This window comes from Sander lucioperca, chromosome 4, assembly GCF_008315115.2.
Source record: "Sander lucioperca isolate FBNREF2018 chromosome 4, SLUC_FBN_1.2, whole genome shotgun sequence".
In the NCBI taxonomy this organism is placed as follows: Eukaryota; Metazoa; Chordata; class Actinopteri; order Perciformes; family Percidae; genus Sander; species Sander lucioperca.
Genome location: NC_050176.1, coordinates 37,922,663 through 37,931,372, shown reverse-complemented (window position 1 = coordinate 37,931,372; position 8,710 = coordinate 37,922,663).

The window sequence follows — 8,710 nt, the reverse complement described above, 5'->3', positions numbered from 1 at the left end:
ATATGAGATCGTATTCTCAACGAGCCGCCATGACACTCGGTTGAAATTCTCGAGAAGCCAAACCCACGACACGCGTTCGTCCAATCAGCTGCCGGTCAGGGGCGTAGAGCATCAACCATAGATGTATGACTTTGCGACACCACGCTTCAGTTGTGTCGGACAAATGGATCTCTACCGTAACAACAGGGAGATGGAACTGCAATGTGTGCTTATATGAAATCCGTAAGCATAACACGAATCCAACAATTGCTTTTTGCAGTATCAATTGAAGCTTCAAACAATCAGCACCATATTAGAAAGCAGAACTTACTATGCTGATTTTAATTCCACACAACCTCTTGCGCTGATGATAATTGCATTGCTGGTGATGCATCATTGCAAAATAAATTTGCAAGAAGCAGCGCTATTAAAAGAGAATGCCATTTTCTATATTGCCACTAGAACAATAGTTTACTGCATAGGCTAAGTTTGCTTTGACTAAGCAGTGTTCGACCAACTTCATATTTATTTGGTTTTATTATCATCTTATTTATTTTATTCATGTCTTATTTTATCTTAATTCCATTTCAGGCCTATTTAAGTAGTATTTTAAAATTTCTGTTTGTGGCTACTCCTTGTCAGAATTTTTTTTAAAGGCACAGTCACAGACATGTCATCACAATAATTTGTAATTATTATTATTATTATTATTATTATTATTATTATTATTATTATTATTATTAATATTATTATCATCATTTTTGCATAACAGATTTCCACATAGGGTGTATACTTTTATTTAGCAAAATCGTAGAGCTATTATAGAGGTAAGGATTTGAATGGGGCTGGCAATGTTATTTTGTTGCAATGTATTATAGTCTGCATTAATGCACACAAGTTATACCTATATAGGTCCAAAACAATGTATTTCCCAACCTTTTTTTTAGACTATTGTATTTATTATTTACAAACATCAGCCAGCTGTGTCCACTCAAAAAAATGCAGGTTGACAGGATGTTGTTTTTTTTGTAGCAGTAGGTTTTTTAAAGTGGTCTAAAATCCAATTCCAGGTACAGTAGCAATACAACAAATGTTAAATGTGAACTTTACAAACCTGCACGTAACCTATAACTGACCTGGGCACATTGGCCAACAGCAATCAATATATGTGAAACCCTGCGATGTGTCCATCTGTGTTGGTTTGTCCTTGAACTGGAACACTGAACCCCCAACCTCTTCCAGCGGAGTTGCTTCTGGCTGGCCCTGTCTTCACCCTGACCCCCCCGCTCACAAATACATCCATGGATTAGTGTTGTTTCTCTCGCAAAAAAAGAGGCTGGTGAAATCCTGCCTTGCCAAGGCTTCATCACACTTTCCCTCACGGTTGAGTCGTTTTAGCTCTCTCTCTTTACATCTCTCAAGGCCTCACTGTATTTTGTTACTTTCTGGTCTTTTAGGCCTGCTTATTTACTTCTCTGTCCATTTATTCACTTTAAATCTCCGTGTGAGTGTGTTTTTCTCTCACAGACAACTCCATCCCTGCAACTGTCTTTCTTTTTCTCATCCCCCTCTCTTTTTTAATCTAAGAGGAGAGAGGGAGATTAGGTGGGAGAAGGGGAAAGGTAGGAAGTGGACAGAGAGAGAGATTATCCTAGCAGATTTGCAACTCAGGTTAGATAACGTGGGAGAGAGAGAGAGAGAGAGAGAGAGAGATTGAGAGAGAGAGAGAGAGAGAGAGAGAGAGAGAGAGAGAGAGAGAGGTAAATGAAAAGACAGATAGGGGAGAGATATGAACATGAACAGGGAATTAGTGAAAGAAGGAGGAAGAAGAATGAGACAAACAGCAGAGCAAAAAGGAAAAGGGAGGGGCGAGGGAGTGATGGATGAGAGAAATAAATAATAAAGAAAAAGCATGGGCGGATTATTTCAGATGACCACTGTAAATTGTAACTTGATTATTCTGCCAATATGAGAACAGCTGGAACAGAAACCCTGAGGTAGGTTGCAAACTGAACGCCGACACAGCTTCAGATCAGCTTTTTATGTGTTGTTTACTACATTTGATTGTAAGTCTGCTCAAACTGCTCTGTAGCTGACTTTCTTTTGTGCTCTATTTCTTCTTGACTTACAAGTTCACTGCTCAATAGCAAACTTTTCTTTTTAATGGAAGTAGATCAGGGCCTTAAGCTTCTAGAAATGAGTCTGATAATGATTCTCTCAGGCCTAGAAACAACATGTCAAGACGTTTCTGCAGCAGTGTAAATGTACATTGTCAGCTATTTACATTAGAGTTAGGGAGTTAGCAAATTAAATGAGTGAGTGGGGAGAAGTGGGCAGCAATTATTAGCTGAGGAGGGGAAGTGAGATAGTGTGAGGAAAGAAGGGAAAAAGAGAAGGAAGTGATAACTCCATCCTTCTTTATAGATCCAGGCTCTTAAACTGGGGGCACTTGGCTGACTTGTGGGCCAGACTGTGACAATGTTATAAAGGGGCCATTTTCAGCCCTGATACAAAGTTTTCACCCATGATGGCCCCTGAAAGGGTGAGCAAACGCAGTTCAGCTTGTGATGCATATTGACAGAGCAGCACATTAAAAGGCACTACCTACTTTGATGATGTATTGTAGATTTCTAAGAGCCTGTAGCTCTTAGGGGTTGCATGACAGATTTTTTAAAGTCGACTCTGATGTGATAAAAGTCAAGTCGACTAGTCGATGATGACGTCACTGACATTTATTTCAGTCATTAGCCTGATAAAATCACAGGAGGAGTACCTGTGTTTTATCACCCTTTAATATCAACCCTTGTATTGATTTTCTTAAGAGGCTTGCTTTGTGTAGCTTAGCCTTTCTAGCATTTTGGAACCTGTCCAATTTATCAGCAAGCGCTTTTGCAGTGAGCTCAACTGCCCGTTTTCAGTTTGTGCTTCAACACGCTATACTCACACTACTGGGTTTACGATCGGTAACTTTACGCACACCAGTCCCGGTAATTATGTCAGATGCGTCGTGCATCTCCGTGATAGTCAGTCAATCAAAATTTCGCCGTAAATAAACACTCAGTGTGTGCAAAGTCTATTATCCGTCCTTGTTGGCAACCAATGCATTGGGTTTATGCTTAGTTATGTGTGCACGCAATTCAAATGGCTGTTAATTGTAGCACGAATCATACCTCCTACGTTGGGCTCTGTGCGATAAGCTAGTGAACCGATGCTGGACAGCCTGTAACGTTAGCATTAGCACGTAGCTCCTGCGTGTCTTTACACAAACAGTTGACTGCAAACGTTCTTTAGCGTAGCAGAAATCTAATCAGCTACTAGGCAGCTCTCCTCGTCCTTAGCTCCAATATCTGCTTAAGTCCCAAACGTTTCGTAACTTTCAAATGAAGTTCCAAATGAGCTGGGTTTTTGACAAATTTTGCCAGTGCCGGTGCTACAGGTCTATGTTGTTAGTGACAAAACCACATGATCAGCGACTAGTCGACTTCAAGCTCAAAACATCATTGTGGAGGAGTAAAGTTGACTAGTCGACTAGATTCTGCAACCCCTAGTAGCTCTTTATCTGACCAGTCCAGTGTGGCTGTTTCCTCTCTGACCATACATATCTGCAATATTTCAAACTGATCTGGTGCAAAGCTAGGCCGACCTCTTACCACCAGTCCAGGGACAGCAGATGTAAAAAAAAGCCTCCAGGCTAATTCTGGCACATTTTACTTTTATGTTTTATTAGTGTACAAAAAGGCCATGCCTCTGTGCATGCATTCACCTCATATATCACCTGGGCCTGATCATGCACTGTGCATGTGCACTCTGTGTGCCCACACACAATTAGTGTACATTGTCTGTATCTTGATAAATAAACCTGAAATAATTCAAATAAGAAATCTACTGACAAAAAACTCTGAAAATGTCATTATGTTGTTCTGAAGAATGATTACAGTACATTTTGTCTCCGAACCACAGACAATCTGAGTGCTGAACATAGCAGATAGAGTTTTAGAAATACAGGGGTCACGTTCAAGCTACGGTTTCCTGGTTGAGCGACGTTTCCTTGGAATGGTGTAAAACGGTGTGACACGGCTTTGAGATATGTTTTCTCTCGTTTGGTGGTTGTCTCTGGTTTACTGGCTGTGTCACAGCATAGACGTGTCTGTAAACTCGTGGTAATAAAAAGGCAGAGCGCCTGCGCACACAATAGGGTGTTCAACGCACCCCCGTTTCAGTTTAAAGAAACGTGTTGCTACGCTCAACGTGGCCCTGCTTTCTCTCTGTTGTTCAGTTAGGGGAGCTCCTCGATTGGCTAAGGGAGGAAATGCTTTAGTCATACAAGATGTCCCATTAATGTTCACAGTGACAGTGGCATGACAAATGGGTTGATACTTACCATCTACATGACCAAGGGATGCAAACTTTGGCTGCTTTTCCTTTGGTAGACTTGGCAAAATTGGCTCTTCCACAGGAGAACAATACAGTCTTAACTGACATTTACCAGCTGGTGCATTGAAAAGCGGTGTTCATTTGAACAAACTATAAAAGTGCAAGTGAAATGTTAGCGTTCATAGATTTTAAAAGTAATCACCCCATTTTATTTCTTCTCTGCTCTCTTGGTGCACCGATGTTAATATTGGAAAGTGAAACTTAAGTCCCACTGGCATCGTTTCCTTGCGCAACTTTTAAATTGCTCTGTTTTAAAGATGACTTTTCTTCTTCGAAATGTGTACTCCTTTCAGTTATTTGAGTAGTTCATCTAATCTGAGTTTTTACTCAATACACACACACACACACACACACACACACACACACCCATGTGCATTAAAACTGCAGGGGCAGCAACATCAAGCTTGTTTTGGGGAAATGAATCAGCTGATTGATCGGCACAATGGAGTCAAAAGCTGCATTTCGACCCAAAGTTTCCGGGACAAAACTAGAACTATTTGGGTAACTCGGCCCATTGTTACCTGTGTTTCCACCGTGGTCTAAAGACCTGTGAAGATTAGGCAAATTAGTCCGCTGACATACAGTATGAAAAAGCAACATGATGGGACGAGGGCCGCTGGTGCTCGCGGGGGTAAACACACTCTGCAGCCTGCATGCACGACAGGCTCATCTAAAAATAAATAAACCTTAGGTTTTGTCTCGCTGCAACATTTACTGCTGCATAGTATTTACTGCTGCATGTTGGTGATGAATGCAATTCTGAGGAGGAAAATAGAACTAAGAGTGTCTGTCTCCACAGTAAATCATGAACCTGTGTTTGCTCAAGTTGTTTTTGTCTTTGTAATATTTTTCCTGTCTCTTATTGCACTTATCGCTCTTAATTTGGTTGCATGCCAATAAAGGCTATCTATTTATATTACTGGTATTTCTGACATGAGACTTGAAACACAGAACTGTAGAGCCCCGTGATTGGCTTAATGCTGTTTTCACTTTGACAAGACTAGAATTATGTGGGAGATGCTCAATAGTTGGTATGTTTTGTAGTTGGCTGTTGGGGGCTGAAATGGTCAAACTCAAAGCTGCAGTAGGGTGGTAAGGTGTAGTATCTGTCAATCAATCTGTCAGTCTCCTCTGTCTTTCATTTTTTCATCACTGCATGTTCACTGGATTTAAAAGGCGTGCTGTGTGCATGCGTGCGTGTGCGCGTGCGTGTGAATGGTCACAACAAGGAATAGGGGACAAGTATTGCCCAAAGGCCTCTTAGATGGACAGTGACATTGTGTGTGTGAATATGTGTGTGTGTGTGTGTGTGTGTGTGTGTGTGTGTGTGTATTCCCTAGAGCTGTTTAAAGGGTGACCGCGATGAGACAGCTTTACTCTTTGACATACAAACGGACACACATAGCTTGAGGCTGTTGCCAGTTCCAAGTGACAGGATCATTGTAAGAAGCCTAACCACAAGTGATGATTAGCAATCATCTGGTGACAACATTGTGGGTCATCTACTGAAAACAATAGTGTGGAAGGAGCACATGGTCATCACTGGGGAAATATCCTCACCCACTACTGCAGAGACCCGGGGACCAAATCCTGGTAGCGCTACATCTGGTTTGAGTTGTCGTTCTGGGGAAGCTCATTGCTGGCAGGTGACACTGTGTGTTGCAAAGATACAGCAGCACATCTGACTGCTGCTCTCCCCACGTCTACAGTAGAGTTAGACACAGTTACAGAGTTAGTGTTGGGGGTGTAGTGTAGGGAAAATGGACATTCCAAATTGGGAGAGAAATAGTGAAAATTTGCCAAAATGTATTCATAGCTTAAGGGCACAATCAGACCCTTTCAACTTTAACAGGTTTAATAGTTTTACACTGCTTAATTTATGATGATGTACACTGAAGGTTTCAGATTATGCCACACTTAGAAGGAAATTCATCTCCATTTAACATTGTCATTATCACACATATTAAAGAGTAACTGCTGTATTTTTCAACCTGGACCCTATTTCCCTATGTTTTTGTATCTAAGTGACTGATGGGAACAGCCATCTTTGAAATTGGTCCAGTTTTCAGCTAAACGAAACAAGCTGCAAGGTAACGATAACAGGCAATTGTGCACCATCAATGTCCGTCCACTAAAAGTGCTGTTTTTGCCCCTGACAGGCTCAGATTATTATTCTAAGTGTCTGACAACATTATGAAAGGATCCCTACAGAGATAGACCTTTTAGTTAAAGAGTAAGATCCTTTTAGTTTAACAGTTTAAAAGTGTGTCTTGGTTCATCTTTCCACTGTTCCAGCAATCATCACTCTGGTTTGGTTGAAATAAACCCTTAATTCACCCATTTATTTGACAATATGCTGGCTCTATACACGTTAAAAGTACTTATTATTTAAATGGAGTCTGGTGAGTTTTGGTGATGGCGATCTCGGAGCTGTTTCATGTTAAACAAAAAGGATTTTAAACTTTAACAAAAAGGTCTATCTCTCTAATGATCATTTTCATAATGTTGTCAGACCCTTAGAATAATAATCTGAGCCTGTCAGTGGCAAAAACAAGCACTTTTAGTGGACGGACATTGACAGTGCGCATTTGCCCTCTAGCACTACATTACAGCCCGGTTTGCAGCTGCCGGTTACAGCGTTCTTGCTCAATACTGGACCAATTTCAAAGATTTTTCTTCACGTTTAGTCAGTTAGACACCAACGCATGGAAAAATAGGGTCCAGGTAAAAAAAACCCTTTCAGCATGTTTTACTCCTAGACCCACAAAACTGACAGTGAAAATAATCTATTATTACATTATTATCATATTGATTATCATACCAGCAATATAACACCGTTCACTACAGTTTTATTGTCTATATCTGTAGAATATGTCATAGACATGAAAAAGTATATTTATTTTAAACCTCAACACTTCCTGTTTTCGTTTCATATTAAAAGCCATGGTCCACAGTCAAAGGCAAACTCAGTGTATTCATGTTTTATACAGCATGCATGCAATGCCTCATGTTGCTCTCTTTTGCTCAAATTGTTCTTGTGTGTACTGATATCAGTAAATCAGTGTGAATGATTGGCAACAAAGTGTTTAATGTTCAGTAATGTGTGAGTGGCCGAAGAAGTATTCAGATCCTTTACTTAAAGTGGCCATACTATGCTCATTTTCAGGTTCATAATTGTATTTAGAGGTTGTACCAGAATAGGTTTACATGGTTTCACTTTCAAAAAACACCATATTTTTGTTGTACTGCACATTGCTGCAGCTCCTCTTTTCACCCTGTGTTCAGCTCTCTGTTTTAGTTACAGAGTGAGGCACATGCGCAGTAGCTAGGTAAGGACTACTAGCTAGAAGCTAGCACTGCTAGCGGTTAGCCACCTCGTTCTCAATGGCAAAGCACTGCTACAACACTATAGAACTACTTACATGTCCCTGTTCTGCAGGTATTCCACGCAAAGTTGGAAGTGTGGCCTTGTTTAGAAGAAGTCTCCCGGCTAATCCTGCCTCGTACTACTGAAGTTAGAGAAACAGCTAGCTGATGTGGTATTAGCGAAAGTGGTTAGCACACACCATATGTTTCGGCTAGTGACGTAGAAAGTCCTGCCGATTTTGACCAGCTCACCCGGAGACTGAAGGCAGGACACATTCAGAAACCGTATCTCACTCGGCATGGATGTTTTTTTTCAAAGTTTGTATGCGTGTGGAAGCACCAGAGACACAAAATAACACCCCAAATCCCAGAAAAAGTGATTTTTTTCATAATATGGGCACTTTAAGTAGAAGTAATGATACCACAATGTAAAAATACTCTATTACAAGTAAAGGTCCTGCATTGAAGATGTTACTGAAGCAAAACTATGTAAGTATCATCAGAAAAATGTACTTAAAAGTAAACGTAATCAATGCAGACAAATCCTTGCATTTTAGAAACTGGAAACAATCAAAATAGTTCGGTCAATTAACTAAGTGTTCAATGGTCTGATTATTTCAGCTGTACTTGTAGGCCATTATATTGTTGGCTAGTTTAATTTAGAATTAAACATTGAATTCTTTATACTGCGTGTTTTGTGTGCAGAAATGTGTAGCCTAATTAATGTGTAAAGTAACTAGTAACTAAAGCTGTCAGATGAATGTAGTGGAGGAAAAAGTATAATATTTCTCTCTGAAATGTAGCGGAGTTGAAGTAGAAAGTGGCATGAAAAGAAAAGTCTCAAGTAAAGTACAAGGACCTCAACATTTGTACTTAAGTACAGTACTTAGTAATATTCCACCACTGTGTGTGGAATACCAAAAACAAATAA